Here is an 18,301-nt window from a genome sequence, read left to right on the forward strand (position 1 = left end):
GTTGGCTGTGGCTTCGAGCTCTGCCCTGCAGCTCGGAGGCGGCAGCAGCTCGGCATTTATCACCTCTCCGAGAGCACCAGAGACACTTAAACAACTGCACATACTTCACGGGGCCAAGCTGCTTGCTATTCCAATCTGTTTGCCATTTAGAAGCAGTAATTATTTTTTCATGCGATAAAATCACGTAGAGCTGGGAGGCAGCGAGCGGGGGCTAGAGCTGAGCGCTGGCTCCGTGCAGCCCGTGATTTACGGGGGCAAGTTCATCCCTTAGAGCAATTAGCAGGAGGCAGCGGGCTATGGGGAGAGCGATCTTCCTTCCAAGAGGCACGTCGTGCCATACGAGAGGGCTGAAGAGGCTCTTCACTTATTGATGGCTGAAATTCCCCCAGGCTGCTCATCTTCCTCCCCCCTTTCTCCCACCCTACACGCGGGCGATGTGATGGAGAACCCGGCTCGAGCCAGGGAATTCGAGGAAGCAGCCGGTGCCTTCCTGGTTTTGGGGTCCAGGAGATGAGCTGGGGCTGATCCCGAACCTTCTGCCGTTGGCTGAAGCCTTGAGGCTCATGGCCCACGCTCCGTTTTGGTCTCTGGGTCTCGCACCCCGCTGCAGGTGCTTCCTTTTTCCGTAGCGGGGCTTTCTCTTTCGCTCTCACCTTCGTGTTTACACAGATAGCTGGAGTTGGTACTCGTGTTTTCGGTGTGGTATTTGTGAGAATTTGCTGTTCTGAAAAAAAAAATAAAAAAAAGGGCATGAGAACTGTCCCTCACTGACTTACTGAAAGCAGGAGATGGAGGTAAAAGGGGCAAGGCGAACCACGGCCTGAACCCAGCGGGGAGTTAAGTGACGTGGGTTTTGCTCCCTGAAAAAAAAAAAAAAAAAACAACAAAAAAACAAACGTGTTTGTGTTCAGGCAGCGAGCGGGGAAAACAAGCAGGGTTGGATTTCGGCTCGGATGGATTCTTGGAAGGAGTCCACGGCTCTCGCTCCCAGCGGCTTGGAGCGGAGCGCGGTGAGCTGGGCTGACCGGAGGAGGGTTGAGCAACGCTTACGGGTAGGCAGGAAGGGGGCCGTGCTCCCGTAAGGCGGCGGGCAGGGGAGCACCCCCGCCTCTGCCAGCGCTGGTCGTGTCTCGAAGCTGTCCCCGTGGTGGTTTTTGTGTTTTCCAGGGGCCAGCTCAGTCCTCTCGCCATCAAGTTTTGAGGTTTCGGTGTTTGTTTCTTGAAAGCTGAGCTTGCCAGCGTGCCCGTGCTCAGCCAAAGGGCTCTGTGCCGGCTTTTTTTGCTCAAACACCGCTCTGCAGCATCCCCCCAGTAACACAAAGGTGCAAAAGCTCTTCCTCTCCCACCGCAGGGGACAGGAGTTCAACATCTGCTGGCTGTAGTCCTGTAGCTAGATGGCAGGGAAATCCAGAGCAGGGTATTTAAGTCAGCTCTCATCCAGTAGCCGCAGCGTTATTTATCTCCAGTTTCAGATGTCACAAAATTCAGGGTCAGAAATACCAAGCTTGACCTCCAGGTCATGAGCATTATTTATAAAAACAGACGAAAATGCCTTCCCTGCCAGTGTGTCTGTTGTGTGCAACAGGGGAAAAAAAAAAATTGCTTGGAAACACCATAAAATTGAAAGGAATCAATGTTAATTTCAAAATGTACCTGGGACGTGGCGTTCTTCGGGATGGGAAATTGATAACAGCAAAAACAGACGACTGCAGTCAGCGCAGCGCCTTCACCACGCTGATTACTGGAGTAAATATTATGATAATAAAGTCACAATCAGCGGGGCGAGATGTATTATTCCGAATTTGAAGTTCATTAATAACGCACCATCTGTTCAGTGTGCCAGCGGCCGATCTCCCGAATCCCAGTTCCCTTTTCTGGAAGGAATGGGATGGAACTGGGATGCTGTGGCAGCAAGCACACGTAAGTAGCCAAAACTGCTCTGCTGCAACAAGGTGAGCAAGAACAACTCGACTCTTGGGGAACTGGCAGTATTGTTCGGGTGTTTTCACCTTCCCTGCTGGCTGTTTTACCTGCCACGGTTCCCAGGCACCCTCGGAGGGGACTTGTCCTGCTCCTTGCCGGTCGGAGGCGAAGCCCGGTGCTTGCCCTGCCCACGAGGATAGCGTGCTGCTCGTTATGTAACAGCGATCCACCTCCTTAATTAGGGTAGGAGATCCACGGATTCCAAAGACGTGGCCCTCTTAGTCAGGAGTGTGGGGGAGCCTTTGCTCCCGCGCAGGGCTGGGGAAGAGCAGCTTGTAGCTGCTGGAGCTGGGTGCTGGAGCTCAGCTTCCTTTTTTATTTTACCCAGCCTCTGCGCGTGTGTTAAACCAGCGTCTCGTGAACAGGAGGTGCTGCAGACGGTGCCTTTTTGGTTCTTTTTCCGAAAATTCTTGCCGCGTGCTGAAGGAGAGGTGATGGTGCGGGCGTCCTGGCTTCTCCCTGCCCCGAGCAAAGGGGCCAGGGCGGAGGCAGGAGGCTTGGTACACGGTGGTGCAGGGCGAGCACCTTCCTATTTCCCTGCTGTCTCCTCCGAACGCTGGCATCGTGCCGGTGATCCCACCAAAGCTGCTGCTTTCGTGGCACGGCGACACCGCGACGATTTTCTCCGTTCTGCTGAGGACAGCTCCTGCACCTCACCTTGTATGCCATTAAACTTATTAAATCATCAGCTCCAGTCTCCCCTACGCAAACAATCAGCGCTGAAGCATTATCTGCCAGTGCTGACTAACAAATGCTGTAATTAGTGAGCTCCGGCTAATGAAGCAGCGTGGTGATTAAAGCCTCATGACTCTTCTGTAGACGAAATAAGTTAAACAGCACTTGTGCTGCTTGAGATCGCTCTAGACTTTTTGGGTGATCTGGGAGCAGAGATCTGGGCTTTAATCGGGCGGTTTTAGCCCGGTTTCTCCATTCTGTTGGGTTTTTCCCTGTGTGCACCCCGAGCAGTGCTGAAGTTTGATTTGCACCGGAGCGACGCCTCCGCTGACCTCGCGGCGCAGAGCCCTATCAGCCGAGCGCGTTTTGGAGGAAACGACGGCGGGGTTAAGCAAGGCTTTTTGTCTGCTCCGACTTCCTACAAACAGCATTCCAGCAGCACGTTTTCACCACTGTTTTGCAAGACAGCTCCTGCTGTTTTTCACGCAGCCCTGCCTTCGTGTCCCTCTTTTTTCGGAGGTCTCGAAGCTCGCCCGCTGTAGGGGTGGCAGCGTCGTGCCCCGCGCGTGACGCGCTGCGGTTGGACCTGACCACAGCCCAGTCATCCTTTGTTGCCCTGCTGGTCACCAGATGCTGACTGCTGAGTGCAGCAGCTTATAGGAAATACTCTGAGATCTTTTTCCTTGAAAGAAATGATGCCTGATGCTGCTTTGGACAGAAAATGTCTTGAACGTGCAGTACGGGAGCGTCAGCGCTGCCTTTCTCTGGTCACTGCCTCTTGGTGGTGGCACAGCTGCCAGCAGTGCTGCCCGTGCAGCCTCAGCAGCATCTTCGTGCACCTGCAGGACTCTTGTGAGACCCTACATGTCCAATCCCATGTGTGAAATATCCGCGAGGTGAAGGAACTTTGGCCTGGAGATGGGAATCCGCTCGCTGGGAGCAGGGCACCTCGCTCACGTCCTAGCAGCGGGTTGTCTTTGCACTGGGGGGCTGGATCTTAAAGTAGGGAAGGAGCTTTGCTTTGCTTAGTGTACGGTTTAGGTCTGGGGGTCTGGATGCTGGAGTGTTTCAGACCTCCCCATTTTGGGAGATGTTTGATGTCCCAACTGGGGCTTGGGGCAAGATGTGCCACGCTGGCACGCTTTGGGGCAGGAAGAAGTTGGATTGGTGACGAGTTGCTGCTGCCCTTCACTTGGAAGCATTGAGGTCTGTGCGGTTCCAAACCCCGTGGTGCAGGTGGAAACGTGCCTAAATCCCGAGCTTTTTGCCTAAAACCCGAGCTTTGTGCCTGCTGGGTGTGGGATCTCACCAAAAAGCCCTACTGGCGCCGAGCACTGCCTCGAGCCGCGGCGTGCAGTGAGCCTGCCTGGGCTGCAGAGGTCTCTGTTGGGCTATGAAAACCTTGAGATAATTCTGAGTTTAGAGCCATTATGCTGCCGCCTTTTATCAAATACCGAATAACTTGGATGCATTTTAATAAAAGAGCCTGTTGCTGTAATTGCAAGGTGCCACGGCCAGCAGCGCGGTCCGGCTGCTGTGGCCACGGCTCCTCGCTGGGCTCCTTGGAGCCCCCAAAAGGAGTCAGCTTGGGTCTGGCAAGCAGGAGGAGGCTTTATTTGCCACTAAATAATGCCAAATAACGCTGAGCCTCGTGTCGTGGAGCAGCTTGGGTCCGGAGATGGCCATGGTGGGTGACGGCAGATGGCAGCACCCGTCCCGGTGTTGTTTCTGGCCAGGAGATCCCTGGGTCCCCTGGCCTCACCACCGCAGTCTAGACTTACTGACAGACGGGATTCTTCCCCCGTTAGGTAAGCAAGACGGAGACGCCCATTATGCAAATCCCCAGCCACGGTGTCCCTCTGTAACATTCCTCAGATTGTCTAAATAAGGTGCTGTTTCATACCAAAAAAATTGCAGCACGGCTTTTGGGCAGCATTCAGCTGCCTTGCCCTGCAGGCTTGATTATCTTTTTTTTTTTTTCTTTCTCATCAGCCTTTTCCTTGGCTAATCAGCCCAGATGGAGCACTTTGTGTTCCCAGCAGCTGGCCCTGCAGCTCCCCATCCCCACGGGGCTGTCCTGCAGGGAATAAATCGGCCGTGGGCTCGTCCCCCAGCCTCGTGCTTGGGTCCTGAGCCCGCTGCGCTCAGCCTGGGGGGGCAGCAGCCCCTGCATGGGGGTGTCACTCGGTGCCGTGACTCACACCCAGACTGAAGGCGGTGGGGATCGATCAGGATTGATTGGCCAAAGTGGGTAGAAGCGTCTGTGGAGGATTGACTTTTTTTTTGTTTTTTTTTTAATGACTGAGAAATGAAATGAGTCCTTCAGGCCCGATGACTACTCGCTGCCCTTCCTCCTGCAAGCAGCAGATCAGAGAGCTGATGTGCTCTCTGTGCCATGTGCTCGTTACACGAGCACTAATTTCTGAGCAATTAGTGTTTCTCTGAATGTTTTATAACGCAGTTCTGTAACTAATATCTGCCCTTCTGTCCCCAGTCTGAGGTTGCTGTAGGCTCTTCAAGCCTCGGAGCGTGTCGTTGGACAGAAATAGCTGGGAGGAGATGCCTGGAGGCTTAATGAGCCGCTGCTGGGGTCAGTGGCTGGCAGCCCAGCAGCCAGGCAGGATCTCAGCTTGCTGTTAGTGCTGCACGGTGATCGCATCCCTTCGCAGGAAAACATTGGAAGGCTTCCGAAGCTGGAATCCACTGTGCAGGCACATGATTTTCGGGGAATTAGCTGAGTGCGCTGCAGAAGGCTTCATAAATACCTACATGGCCTGATGTTAGATGATGGCAAAACAACTACAGCGGGGTTTTTGTCCATGTTTTGGCACGGTGGCTTTGCGGCCGCTCTTGGTGGCACATCCCCCTGTGCCCACAGCTGCCAGTTTTGATAACATTTCTGTTCCTTATCTATCTGAGAAAGGAAAAAAGTGCATTTTTGACTTGCAGCACTACTCCTGTCACTTAGGGTTAATTCTTTGCGGTGATGCTTTCTGAGTGACCTGCAGGTGGAAGGAGGACGCGGTGCCTGCAGAGCAGCTGGGACAACCAGGAGCAGGACCTGTGCTTGGCTGCAGCCCCGTGGCACAGCCAGCCTCTCCCCGGCCCTTTTGGGGATCCCTTTGTCCCTCCGTGCTGATCCTGCATGCTCTGCACGTCGTGGCGTGCCAGCCTCCCACCCTGCAATGCCATCTTCCATCCGGCAGCTTCCCAACGCGACCGACTTCCCCGCTCGGGGTAACCTACAGGGGTTGAAACGTTTGCTGGCTTCCAGCAGCGTTATGTAAACCATCCCCGGCTCGCGTTGTCATTCTGAAAGTGTGCTTTAACATTTCGGCTGTAAGATCAGAGATAATGAAAGGGGGGTGGGGGGGGAGCGTTGCTGAGTCAGTTCTTGCTGGCTCTGGGTTTTGTCCTTCCTGCCCTCCCACACGCTCCACCTGCGCACTGAGCTAACCTTCAGCACTGCCGGCCCGCCGGGCTTTCCTCCCAGCAGCAGTAAACACAGCAGGGCTCCTTTTTTTTCCTGCCACATCGCCCTGCTGCTTCCAAAGAGCCCCTGGCCGAGGAGGGCTGAGGAGCTGGGAAGGAAGAAGGGGTCCCTGCACGTGGCCCCGGAGTTTGGGCAAGCCGCCGCTCCGTCCCGCCTCTGCCAAACGGGCAGGCAGCCAGGATAATTAAATCAGTCTTTCCTCTGAAACACCTAAATTCCATGTAAACAGGAACGTGTCCTCCTGGTCCCGTTGGGCTGCAGAGCTGAGGTTTCGTTTGGCAGCGCTGGCTGCAACCCGGGGGTGCTCGGTGGTGTCGTCTGCTGCCCGAGTTAGTCACACGTGGCTGAGCAAACATGACATTTGTTTTGGGGTCTGAGCCACCGGCTGACATGCGAGGCATCCCCGTCACTGTTTAACGAGGCCGTGTGGTGGCGTCCATGTCGCAGGCAACACAAAGACCTGCTGGGGTTTTGCTTTTTTTTCCCCCAAAAAACCCTGGTGCTCAGGCAGTGCTGGCGGCGTTGCACGCAGCGAGCCTCAGGGCTGGCCTCTGCCAAACCAGGTTTGTCGGGCTCCTACCCAATTCTTTGAAGCCTGGAGCTGCCTAAGCACATTCGTATCTGTGCAAAAATGCTTACTGTGATTTTTGAACTAAACCTTTTGTTTTCTGGTGAGATAGGAAGGCCTGCCTGTGGTTAACTGGAGGAACAGTTCGGTCCTGTGCGAACTTGCAGAGGAGATGGAGAAACAGCCTGTCCTGGGAAGCAGCCTGGCCTGCTGTGAAATTGGGTGTTTGAAATGCAAATCAGCGAGAGGGTGCTGGGGGTTTGGGTGAATAATCCGGCTGTCAATCGTTCCTGTAATTGATTTCTGACTTTCTAGTGCGAAAGCCCTCAATCTCTTATCTGAATCTCGTGAAATTTGTGCTTTCAAGTTGCGGAACCGAGTTGCACAGGCACATTGTCATTAAACAGGTTTGCTTGTTCTTTATCTGCTTTTTTTCTAAGTATAGATGTGTGTAAAAGTGCTTAAACAGCGCTAACTGGCCTGGTTTCCAGTTTGTTTCCCTTCCCAGCGCGGGGTTCCCATGCAGCTGTGCTCCTGGACGGGGCGTGCGTGCTGCAGCCCTTAGGACAGCGTTCCTCCCGGCCTCGGCTCCACATCATTTGGTTAGTATTTGTTTAAATTTTGAATCCCAGAACTGTCTCCGCATCACTTAAGCTACCAGACAGACACCTTTATTAGCTACCCGCACGGCCCCAGCCCTCTGGCATTTTAAATCCAGTTCGTACGTATTAAAATAAAAAGGATATTGGCAGCTTTCGGTTGCTCGTTGCTATAGTTCGCTGGAATTAATCTGGAATCCCCAAATACCATTTGATTGAGTAAAGGCAATTGCAGTTTGTTTATTAGGAAGTCAGCTATTTCAGTTAAAATCTGAAAGGAAAGTTGCTTTTTTTATCTCGATGGCAGTTTGGACCGGAGAAAGCTCCCGTTCGGGGTTTCTCCTCTGCGCTGCGTGCACAGGAGCTCGTGTGTGAGCTGTTCTTTCCGTAGGCTTCAGCTTTTCTGCCAGTCCTGCCCAGAGAGAGTCGCTCTGTTATTGTCACATGCTCCCAGCTGTACCAGGCCACAGGAAAATGTGTGTAAAAGTGTCTAGAAAGAGCCAAATTAGTCAGCAATTAGTTCGGGTGCTCCGCTTCTAACCCTGAAGAGCGTCTCTGCTTTCTACCAATTGCTTTCCTCGGCTTAACCTATTGCTGGGAACTTTTTTTCTGATTTGATGGCAAAGGACACTGCGAATGGCATCGTCTCCAGGTCAGACCAACCTTTGGCTGGGGAAAAAGAACACCCCAAACGAGACAAAATACTCAGGTAATCGTGAACTCGGTGCCTCCAGCTTGGGCTGGAGCTGAGCTAAGGCAGCAGTGTTCGAATCACCCTTGGAAACGCGATGTTCCCAGATTTTTATGACTTCGTGTGATCACGAGGACGTGTCCCAGCACCGTGCCAGGTGCAGTAAACCATTGACCTGGAAGAAGCCAGCACCACTGGTGCAAGCAAATGAAGAACTGCAGCTCGCCGTGGAAGCCTCCCGTTTAAAGACGACCTTAGCCTGGTGATGAAATCTCATTGATTTTTGGAAGCACATCAGCAGCAGGTCTCTGACCGCTCATAACCACGGGCTGGACAAAGCCTGACCTAACGGCGTTACATCAGCTGCATTCGGAGCTCCTTGAACCTGAACCTCCTGGGATTTGCCCACCTTTGCTTCCGAGGGCCTTGGCTGCAGGCTCTCGGAGCCAAAGGGCTGCTTTTATTTCCCCAGCACCTCTTCGGAGCAGCTCTCGGGGCTGTTTTGGTGTTCCTGCACCCTCCCCAGCCTGGGGATGGCATTACGTTTATCTGAAATACCTGCTAAGAATAACTGGAGAGCATCCGCAGCGGAGAACAGAAAGCCTCAGGAACACGAGGGTAGGCAGCAGCGTCCAAGAAATCTCCTTATAAAGCATTGCTACGGCTGCGAGGCACTGCCAACAGGAGTGGCCCGCGCTGCCAGTAATTTCTCCCCTTTTCCTTTCCCTGTTGCAATTCCCTGCTCCTGCCAGCACCACGCCTGCTGCCCGCGATCGGCGCGGGGCTGCTGCAAGTCACGCGAAGCTCAGGGGGCTCGCGGCTCCCTTCGGGGCAACTGCCTGCAGCTGAGGAGAGGGTGATTCCGCAGAGGAATCTGCAAAAGGGGGGCACACGGCCGAGTCTAATCCCGTTTCAGCCAGCCCCAGAAACAAAAGGAAATGGTTTTCTCGGAGCTGCGTCCCGAGCAACCCTTGCTGCCCTTTCTCATTGGTTTCAGGATGCAAAAAGCATGAGTCACGTCAGCTGCCTTCGCAAGCCTTTGCCTCTGCAAACCAGTTCTGCTCCTCTTCGTTTTGCTTCCCCTCTTCAAGGAGGGTGGCTAAGCAAATTAGCAGCTTGTTTGTGCAGGATGGTGGCTCAGCATCCAGCTATCTAAACTCTGTAGGAATTTTTTTTCCTTCCTCGGAACTACTGTGCTGGAACTGTTTGGCACAAAAAGCGGTGCTAGGATAAAAGTTCATCATAGGATGACGCCGTGATGGAGCTGAGGGGGCTAATTTGGGGACAGCAGCTTTGGGAAGCTCAGAGCTGCTGAGAACGACCAAATCTGCCCCTAGGAGTGGCAGCTCTGGAGCAGGGCTGGGGGCTTCTGGCATGGGCTGGAGTAAAAGCCGCTCATCTCTTGTAGTAAAACCTTCAATTCAGCAAAAAAGAGTTATTTGGTCTGCAAAGCCATTATGCTGGCTTTTTAGATAAGCTGCAATTCAACCCTTTAGACGGTCTCACGGTTTTGTGTTAGCTGGCTGCCCGCTGCTTGATAACGACGGACGTATCTCACCAAATATTCGCTGTTTTTTAATGGCTCGAAATTATCTCCAGACTTTTTTTTTTTGCAGGGTCATGTGAGATCTCGCAACAGGTGATCCGTAGAGGAGTAATAGTTAACTCCGCATTGTGCAAAGGCTTTCTGCCGGCTGGCTGCTGCTCGTTGTGCAAGCAGGGTTCCAGCTTTATCAGCATCGACAGGAATCCTGTCTCCTTTGTGACAAACGCTGGGTTCTGTCTGCGTCGAGGTGCTTTGTTAAGATTTACAGAGGCCTTGCAGGAAAAGGAGGGCAGTTGCTTTCCCAAGGTCACCCGGGAAAGCTGGGGCAGAGCCGCTGCAGGGACCATGCTGCAGCCTCCAGCTCTGGGGCTTCGCCTCCAGGCTCCTTCCTCACAGCCCTGCAGCAGGGGGGGAGCGCAGCTGGCTCAGAAACCCGCTTGTTTTGGGACACAACAGGGAAATGGATGTGACCGAGTGTCCCGAGGCAGGCACTGAAGCAGTCTTGGCTCAGGTGAATTTGTTCCCAATCTCTGCTCAGCTTAAAACAAACCAAAATGCTCAGAAAACTGCTCAGGGCTGAACTGCATTTGAAATGGGACAGGACTTCCAGTTCTCCACCTCTAATCTGAGCTCAGTGAGACGCTGAAAGCCTCTTTCTAGAGGCTCATCCAGTGCCAAGTACCGATACCTGGCTCTTCAGGAGATCCCCCCCACGTGGCCGGGCTGACAGCTGAGTTATCACTTCTTTCCCCCGGTCTGTAGGCTGTTGGTGATGACCCTTCTCTGCACCTCTTCCACACAGGCACACAAACCACCTTTCCTGCCCTCCCGTGCCCTTGAAACTCTCTTCTAAGAACTTAATTTCTGCAGCATGTGCAAAACTCCTCTACGTTTCTTAATCAGACACAATCATCAGCATGCAGAGAGTCGGGGGGGGAAATCTGAGATTGTGGCAGTCTCTGCCTGACTTTGTAGTACAACTGAGAGAATCCCAATTTGATATAGTACAAAAAAAAAAAAAAAAAATCTTTGGGAAGTGTCCCAGTTCTCCCTCTCCGGGTGGCCTCGTTCGGGTTGCAGTCTTCTAGGAGGCACTTTGAAGTGCCGTGATTGTTTGTAACCCGGTTTTCCCCGTTTTCTGTTTTCCTAACGCTTCTCAGCACTGTAGTGTTAAGTGTGTATCAGCCTAAAACTTGGGGATCTGAACACACACGCCTGTCAGTTTTCTGTGAACTGCAGCTGCTTAAGAGTTTACAAATGTGTCTGTTCAGGAGAGATATGACCACGATACTCTAATTTTAAACACTTTTGCCACAAAGCTTCAGAGGAAGGGTTTGCCTAGCGGGATGTTGGGGTTCAGCAGAGCAAATCTGCTTTGTAGTACCAGCATCGAGCAGGTACCTCCCGTGACAACCCCTGCTCAACCCTTTTGCATTCTTTCCCCGAACATATTTGCTCTTCAGGTCTCGTCTGAGTGCGCCCTGGGTTCCTTGCTGCCTGCTGCCCTGGGGCGGTTTCGCTGCCGGCACATTGCCCTTCGTGCCCTGCCCTGTGGCTGCCGCATTCCTGCCCCTGTGGCATCCCATTCCTGCGGGTCCCGAGAGCTGCCTGCAGCTGCAGGGGTTGGTGGCAGTGCCCTGAGCACTGCCTGTGGCTGCAGGGGTCGGTGGCAGGGTTTGGGGAGGCACAGAGCAGGACGGAGCGCTTGGAGCACCGGGCACGCCATGCGTGCTGCTAGCACCGCTCCTCTCGTGCTCTCAGAGCTGCTGAATCAGTCCAAGGGCATCTCGCTGCTTGGCTGCATCCTGCAAAAAAGAGAGGGGAGGACGAGGGGCTGGGTTCAGAGGTGCCCAAGAGGACTGAGGGCTGCCTGCTCTCCTCACGTGTTGGCTCAGGCCGTGCGTGCGGTCCCGCGTTGCAGCCAGCAGCGATGGGGACGGATCGGAGAGGGGCACGACTGAGATGCTGCTGAAGCACAGCGAGCAGCTGGCTGCACACCAGCCACCCACGTCGCATGGGATGCACACAGTATTTTGGGAGGTTTTGTGTGTGTTGTGTTTTTTTTGTTTTTTTCCCAAGGCTCGGTTCTCGCTGGTGGGATCTCTCCTTGTCCCGGCGCTCTCAGAGCTGATGAGTCTCCCTTCCTTCGGTCTCCCTTCTTGGTAGGAATGCTGCTAGTGGTTCTTCAGATGAGTTTACACCTCATTGTTTTCACTAGCTCTGGGGAAATGAGCTCTCCTTTCCCACAGGCAGGTGCTGGCTTTCCCAGCTGTCGGCACACACCAGCTTCCCAGCCCGTTGCCATTTGAACGTTGCAGCTGGGAAATGCATTACTGGGTCAGAACGGCTCGAGCCCTGAACACGGCGCTCCCAGGCCCAGCAAAGGTGGTGTGAGGACTCCAATTTGGAGAGCTTGAACCTCAGAAAGGCTCCTCCTGGACTCAGAGACCCCATAGGGTGGTAGGATGGCAGGTGAGCCGACAGCTCGAGGCCAGGGCGAGCGAACGGAGGGGACGGGGATGTCTGCTCCGGGAGCAGCCGTGCCAAAAAACCACCCAGGAGAGATGAAGTGGCCGAGGTCCAGCATTTACTGCTGCACGGGGAAGAGCCGATGTGTGCTTGCAGCCTGTTCACACGGCTGGGCTGTGTGAATCACCCTGCAGGGGGGTGCATGGCGCGGGGCTGGCCGTCCCCGGCACCCCGATGCGCGGTCCCCTGCCCTTTGCATTCCCACGATGCGAGGGGAGGGGGCGAAGACGTGGTGAACTGGGTGAGTTTCCTGCGGTTTGGTGACTCAGTCGGTACTCAGCTGTCTTACTAATGCTTCTCCTGTGTCACCAGCTGCTCTGCCACCCGCGCCCCACAACCTGGCTGGACGGGCACGTGGGGGTACCCCCCTGCTGCAGGGGGTACCCCGGCACCCTCTTCGTTCCCAGCTCTTGCTGCAGGCCCTGCCCGCTTCCTTGCCCAAAACTTAAGAAGTTTGCAACGTGCATTTCAGGGAAGAAAGCTGCATTTCTGCCCTGCGATTTTTCTCTTGCAGGATCGAGCTGCTTCCTTTTCTGACCTCCAGAGGGTTGCAGGTGATGTGCGCCTCACCCCCTTCTCCCTGCCGTTAGCAGGGCTTGCTGCAGAGCTCCTCTTGCTCAGGGGCTGCAGCAATTTGGCTCTTTCACACTCCTGCTCCTTCTTAATATTGCACTGCAATGAACAGAGGTACAGACAGCATTGTTCTGAGCGTGGTTTGCCTTAAAGTACTTTACCTGGTAATTAAAATGGTCAGGGGGAGTAGCAGAGCATAGGACTCAGCTAAAAATATCCCATTTCAAAATATTTCCAGCAAAGCCAGTACCTGAAATTCCAATCACTGCGCACCTCTGGTGTACAGAGACTTCCCCGAAAAAGCCTACTGATTTTTTTATTTTTTTTTCCAACTGTTATCTTATGGAGCCTTGAGTCACAAAGTTCGGTCTGGTGGAAGGATTACCCACGTCCAGACGCCTGCACTGCCCGCAGAGCTGCTGCTCCTGGCTCCCAGGAGTGAGCTCGGTGCCCTGCTCCGCCGCAGCTCCCTTCTCCCCTGGCTGCTGCTCGCGTGGCCGGGGGAGCCCTGGGCATCTGCAGCCACGAGTCTGTTCCCAGCAGCGGTTACTCTGGGAAGCGCGAGCAGAAGGGGATTAATGGCCAACAGGAATGCTATTTACGTGGTTCCAAGCAGAGCAAAAAAAAAATTAAATAAAAAAAAAATTACTCAGAACTGCAACCGTCGCTGGGGTTGGGTTCAGCGCCAGGGCCGCCCGTACGGGTGGCTGGCTCTGCCCGGCTTTGCATCAGCAGCAGAGTCAACAGGCAGTTTGGTTTGATGGAGTTCCAGGAAGGGCCTGAGAAACGGCTTTTTTTTTTGCTGGGGTTGTCTGCTGCTTTTACTTTTTATTGCTTCCCTGACGTGGAGCGCCGAGCTCTGGGGTCTGAGTAAGTGCACAGCACGGGCAAAGTGCTCAAATCCTGCCCAAACTGCAGAAAAGGGGAATGTTGAGCAAGCAGCTTGATTCAAAAAAAAAATAAAAAATGATGCTCGTGTTCTGCCTTCAGATCTATTTGGCGTTCAGGCTGGCTGTGGGGATGATCTCAGGTGGAAAGGCTGAGTTAGCTGCTCCTTAGGCAGATCTTCCCTCTCCTGCAGGGGCCCGGTGGGTGTTCTCACTGCATGGGCAGCTCTCCCAGTAGCTTTTAGAAACCTGTGCGGACCCCCGTGCACAGATCTCATCCCCGTCGGCTCGGGGTCTGCAGGGTGCATCCAGCCCTGCCCGCCCCATGGGGCTGCTCGCCTTCCCGTGAGAAGTGGTCCTGGAGGGGGCTTGTCGGGGTGGGTGAGAGGTGGCCAGCGACACCTCGGCTGTTTGTTTCTTGTAATGAGTTTCCCACATTGTTAGGAAGGTCGTAAATTAACGCGGGGAGCTCAATTTTGCATGGTCAAGGAGTATCTGGTATTTGAAAGAGGCTTGTTGTGTTGCCAGAGTATGCAAAAGCGTTTGGGTGTTGCTCCGAGTTTGGCAGGCACGGGGGCCCTTCATCTTTTAAAAAAAAAAGTCGTTTTTTTTAATGTGTTATTAAAGTAAATGTATAATGAGCTTGCTACTGAGTGCCCATTTTTGACACTTCTGTAAATCTTAGCTCTGCACATTATTGCAAGTATCTGATTTAAAGGCTTTTCCTAATATTTGTTGTGTTTTTGTTGGTTTTTTTTTGTGCATCGTCCTAAAGAGGTGATGGTGGTGGTGGGACCCAGAAGCATCCCAGCAAAACTCGAGTTCTCAAAGCTGTTGTGCAGGAAGGGGAATCCCCTACAATAACACCGAGCTTGAGGTGGAGGAAGGTAACTGAAAGGCTTCGTCTTGGACCGAAGGTCAGCAGCCAAGCAAGGCCAAGGCAGCTGACACACTTAGCACCTACCCTAATTAATTCACTATTTATGCACAGGAAAGTGTTTGGTATTTTAGCACAGGAAAATCGGGAAACCAAGGGGCTGCTCGTGGTGGGACTGTGCCGTCCTGCCTGCTGCGTGACTCACGCGTGCCGCAGTCCTGGTTTTGCCTCTTTGGAAACGTGACGAAGATGCAGCTCCAGTGCTTTTAATTAGGAGCTGTTTACGTTCATCAATGCAGGCTGCAAATGGCTGGAGGGCAGACACCAGCTGCCTTCCACGTAGGAAGCCAGTCCCCCGGCTTGCGTTTTGTCCCTGGGAGCCGAAGTTGCAGCACAGGGAGGACCGAGCACAGCCTGTGCTGGCGCTGAGTTTATTCTGCTCAAGTTCACGGCCGTGCTCGGCCTGTCCCACCTCGCTCAGGCCATGCAGACACGAGTTGGTCCCTGTTTGAGGAAGCTGTCACTACACCACGCGCCGGTGACCACCAGAGGTTGCGTTGTTCCACCCAGGTTTCCATTTGTCAGGCAGCAGCAGCTCAGTGGCAGCGTTGGGGCTGCCCGGAGGAGGTCACACACGGCATTTCTCCTGCAGGTCGGGAGCCAAAGCCCAACAGGCGTCCATAAATTCATCCAGTCCCCCCTCGGAGAGCTCCTCATCCTGCATGCTGCTACCTGCAGCTGGATGGGGCTGCAGTGGGTCAGGGTGAGACGTTCCCGAACGCCTGCCCCAAGCCTGCAGGAGCGCAGGAAGCAGCAGCGAGGTGGTCGGGTTCAGTCTCTGATCAAACATTTGGTGCTTCCTGAAACACAGCAGCCTCCTCCGGAGCGACACTGGAATAAATCTGTACAGCAAGGGGTTCCCATCCTCTTGTTGGAGATTTAAATCGGGTACGGAGTGGGGCTTTTGTGTCTGTGCTCTTTGTCATTCCCATTCCGGTGCACCCAAATCTTAAAAATTAATCATGTTCTGTCTGAGGGTCAGGCTTTTAATCCCTTTCACATTGGTCGTTGCGGGGATTCGCTGTGCAGAACCCAAGGCCGCTTGTTTTTCTGGCTGTAGGATGATTTCTGGACAGGGCACAGATGTGCCCGTTCCCTGCGTGTCCTGGCACTGCCCTTGCGAACACGCCGCGTCCCGTTCTGTCTGGGGGCTCCCTGTCCTGCTGGCCCCTGTCCAGGACGAGCAGCTCGGTGTGAGGGATCCTTTGGCCATGGAATCTAGAATATATAAACCAGAAAGAGCTCTTGGTTTTCAGATCGTGGTGGTGCCCCCACTGCAGGTTGCGCACGGGCTGCTGCAGGGAGCAGCTGCTGGAGGTGGCCTCGAGCTGCTGCTGGGTCACCAGCAGCCGGGCTGTCACTGCTGGGTCACTGCTGCTGTTTTTTTTTTTGGGGCACTGGGGGAGGGCTGCTCTTCCAGATGTGCCTGAAGGAAGCATTCAAACCTGCCAGGGGTCGTGGTGGGACGGTAACAACACAGGTTTATCAGCGCTGGGGCTGATGGCTCTTTAATCGGGTGGTTTTGTTTAGCGGGGGCTATTTACGTGCACTTGAGTGTTTCCTTCCATCCCGTTTATCACGATAAACTGATTGCAAACCATCCTGAGAGCTCCTGCAGCTGGTGCTGCTGCACTGAAGCTCGGATCCCTTTTGGAGCCCACCAAGCTCAGCAGGCGAGGCCAGACCCCGGGTGCTCGGTGCAAACGTTCACCCCTCCGCTTGCCGCACAAACGCCCTGCTGCTCGGGGAGGTGGCACAGCACGAAAAAAAAACAACACCCTGTGCAAGATTGCTGTAAGTCACACGTCTCCTTTTTCCTCGTTAAGGTGTGTGTCGGGACAGATGGCAGCACACACCGCAAGGTGCACCGGCCCTCGGTGGGGCAGGAGCCGAGGAGTTAACGCAGACCGTCCCCGCAGGGCTGTTTGTGCAAAGCCCGAAGCCGGTGACATTTACCAGGCACTTACTGGCAAAGTTGATGGGGAGCCAGTGGCCGGGGGATTTATTTTTTTTTTTAGCTTTGTTCTGCAGGCTTGCTAACATCCCCAAACGGGCGCTGTTATCAGCAGCATCTGCGGTGCACTGACTCATGTGCTCTTTGAGCGAGGATGACAAACGGGGAGCGGAGACAAACAACTCCCGTGCAGGGGGGGAAGGAGGGGCCGGTGGCCTCGGAAGGCATTTCCAGCGACGTCCTCAAGCAGCAAAACTTCGGCCTTTTGCTTCCCAAGAAATCTAATCTGAGTTTCTTTGGAAGCGGAGGAGGGCCGGCGCGCAGCGAGGCAAGGAGGGCTGGAAACCTCCGTGGGTTTGCAGCTCCCCCGAGCTGGAGAAGTGCCGTGGGGGGCGGTGGTTGTTTGCTGGTGTCCTGCACACGCCTGGCACCGCAGCACGGAGCCCTGGAGCTCCTTACAGCAGGGGCCAAGGTACTGCGTGTCCCCTGGCACCCCCGTGCTGGGGACAGCCCGTATCGACGGCTGCAGGAGCCCTGTCACACTCCTTCCTTTTGGCTAATTATAGCTGGGAAATGTTTCTCGTGCCGTACGCTGGGTTTTAACCTCATAGGTCAGGGGAAATTTCGGGGATGCTCTGCTCCCGTGCAAGGTGCAGCTGTTGAACAGCGAAGCGTCGCCTTCGGAGCCAGCGCTCGCCTTGTCCACGGGTTGGATTTGCTGTTTTGGGGCTCGGGGGAGCTTAAATTGCAAGAAGCAGAGCGGGGGGCAGGCAGGGGGGGTTCCACGCAACCCCCTGCTCCGATGCAGAGCTCGGGGTGCCCGTAATTTGCTCGTGTGGCCAGGGAGGTGAAGCCCCAGCAGAGCTCCACGAGGCCCTTCTGAGAAGGTGGAACCCAAATTCCAGTGTTTGTTGGGAGGGGATCGCCTGCAGTCACCCTTTGCAGGAATAGGCGGTGTGAAATTCCGCTGCCTGCTTTCCCTTTGAAGTTCCTCATCATTTTCCGTAGAACATCGCCCTTTTCTTTTAATTTCTGCTCCAAAAAGGGCTTTTTTTATTATCCTTGGGGAGACCGCTCACTGAAATTGAAGTCCTGGCTTCAAGAAATTGTACAACTTTGATCACTGAACTTAAAAGCTAGGAAGGGGATGGGATTAGTGCTATGACTTGTGCAGATAAATATTTGTGAGTGTGTGGGACTCGAACAGAAATTACAGGGCGCGTAAACACGCGTCCTTTGATCAGCTCTCCAGCTCGTTAGCCTGTTGAATTTATCGTCTTGTCTGAGGATCCAAGGCAGGAGGGGTTCAAGGGCTATGGAACAGCCACAAATCTCTTCCCCTTTCTGCGGACGGTGTTTTTTTCCCGTGGTATTTTGGTTATAAACACAGCAGGACGGTTTGGGAACCTGCTGAGCTACCCGAGAGCTCCTCTGGTCTTACCCCGGCCGTGACTTCGGTCACCCCGGAGGTCTGAGATGCCGTGGGCCGTGCCCCCGGTGTTCCTTCGGGTCTCATCCACGAGGTTTTTGCTCAGGTTGGCAGCAGGAGGCTCCTGGTGTCCTATCGTGAGCAGCAGCGACCGGCTGGCGGTTCATCCCGTAGCAGCAGTAACGCAGAAATTCTGCAAGATTTGGAGAAATCCGCTACGAGCCTGCCTTCCCCCGTCCTGGTGCCACTCAGTGGAGCGCTCCCCTTCTGCTTCCCGATTTCTCTTGCCTCAAACAGCCCCTGGAAGGCTCCCGGCGTTGAACAGACGCGGTGGAGAGAGGCTCCTAACATGGTAGCAGGCTGGGAAGGGAAGGTTCTGTCTTACCCTCGCCATCTGCCTAGCGGCACGCTCCAGATGATGCAATGTGCCGTGTGCC

At 54.2% G+C, this 18,301-nt stretch overlaps 1 protein-coding gene across 13 annotated transcripts in view; it reads left to right on the forward strand.

Moving 5' to 3' along the window:
• The window catches only part of GNG7 (G protein subunit gamma 7), a 63,014-nt gene that overhangs the window by 18,896 nt on the left and 25,817 nt on the right, over positions 1–18,301 (forward strand). The window contains exon 1 of one of the 13 annotated variants that reach the window (XM_072029361.1): positions 1,899–1,920. The exons of 5 other annotated variants lie outside the window; for them this stretch is intronic. The gene's annotated coding sequence lies outside the window, so the exon portion shown is untranslated. Of the gene's footprint in view, positions 1–1,898; positions 1,921–4,444; positions 4,467–4,883; positions 4,906–7,299; positions 7,322–8,604; positions 8,628–12,005; positions 12,028–13,505; positions 13,528–16,253; positions 16,276–18,301 lie in introns of those variants that run through there. 7 more of the 13 variants (XM_072029363.1, XM_072029359.1, XM_072029366.1 and 4 more) reach the window with 7 other exon arrangements.

The sequence above is a fragment of the Anas platyrhynchos genome, chromosome 29, assembly GCF_047663525.1.
Source record: "Anas platyrhynchos isolate ZD024472 breed Pekin duck chromosome 29, IASCAAS_PekinDuck_T2T, whole genome shotgun sequence".
Lineage (NCBI taxonomy): Eukaryota > Metazoa > Chordata > Aves > Anseriformes > Anatidae > Anas > Anas platyrhynchos.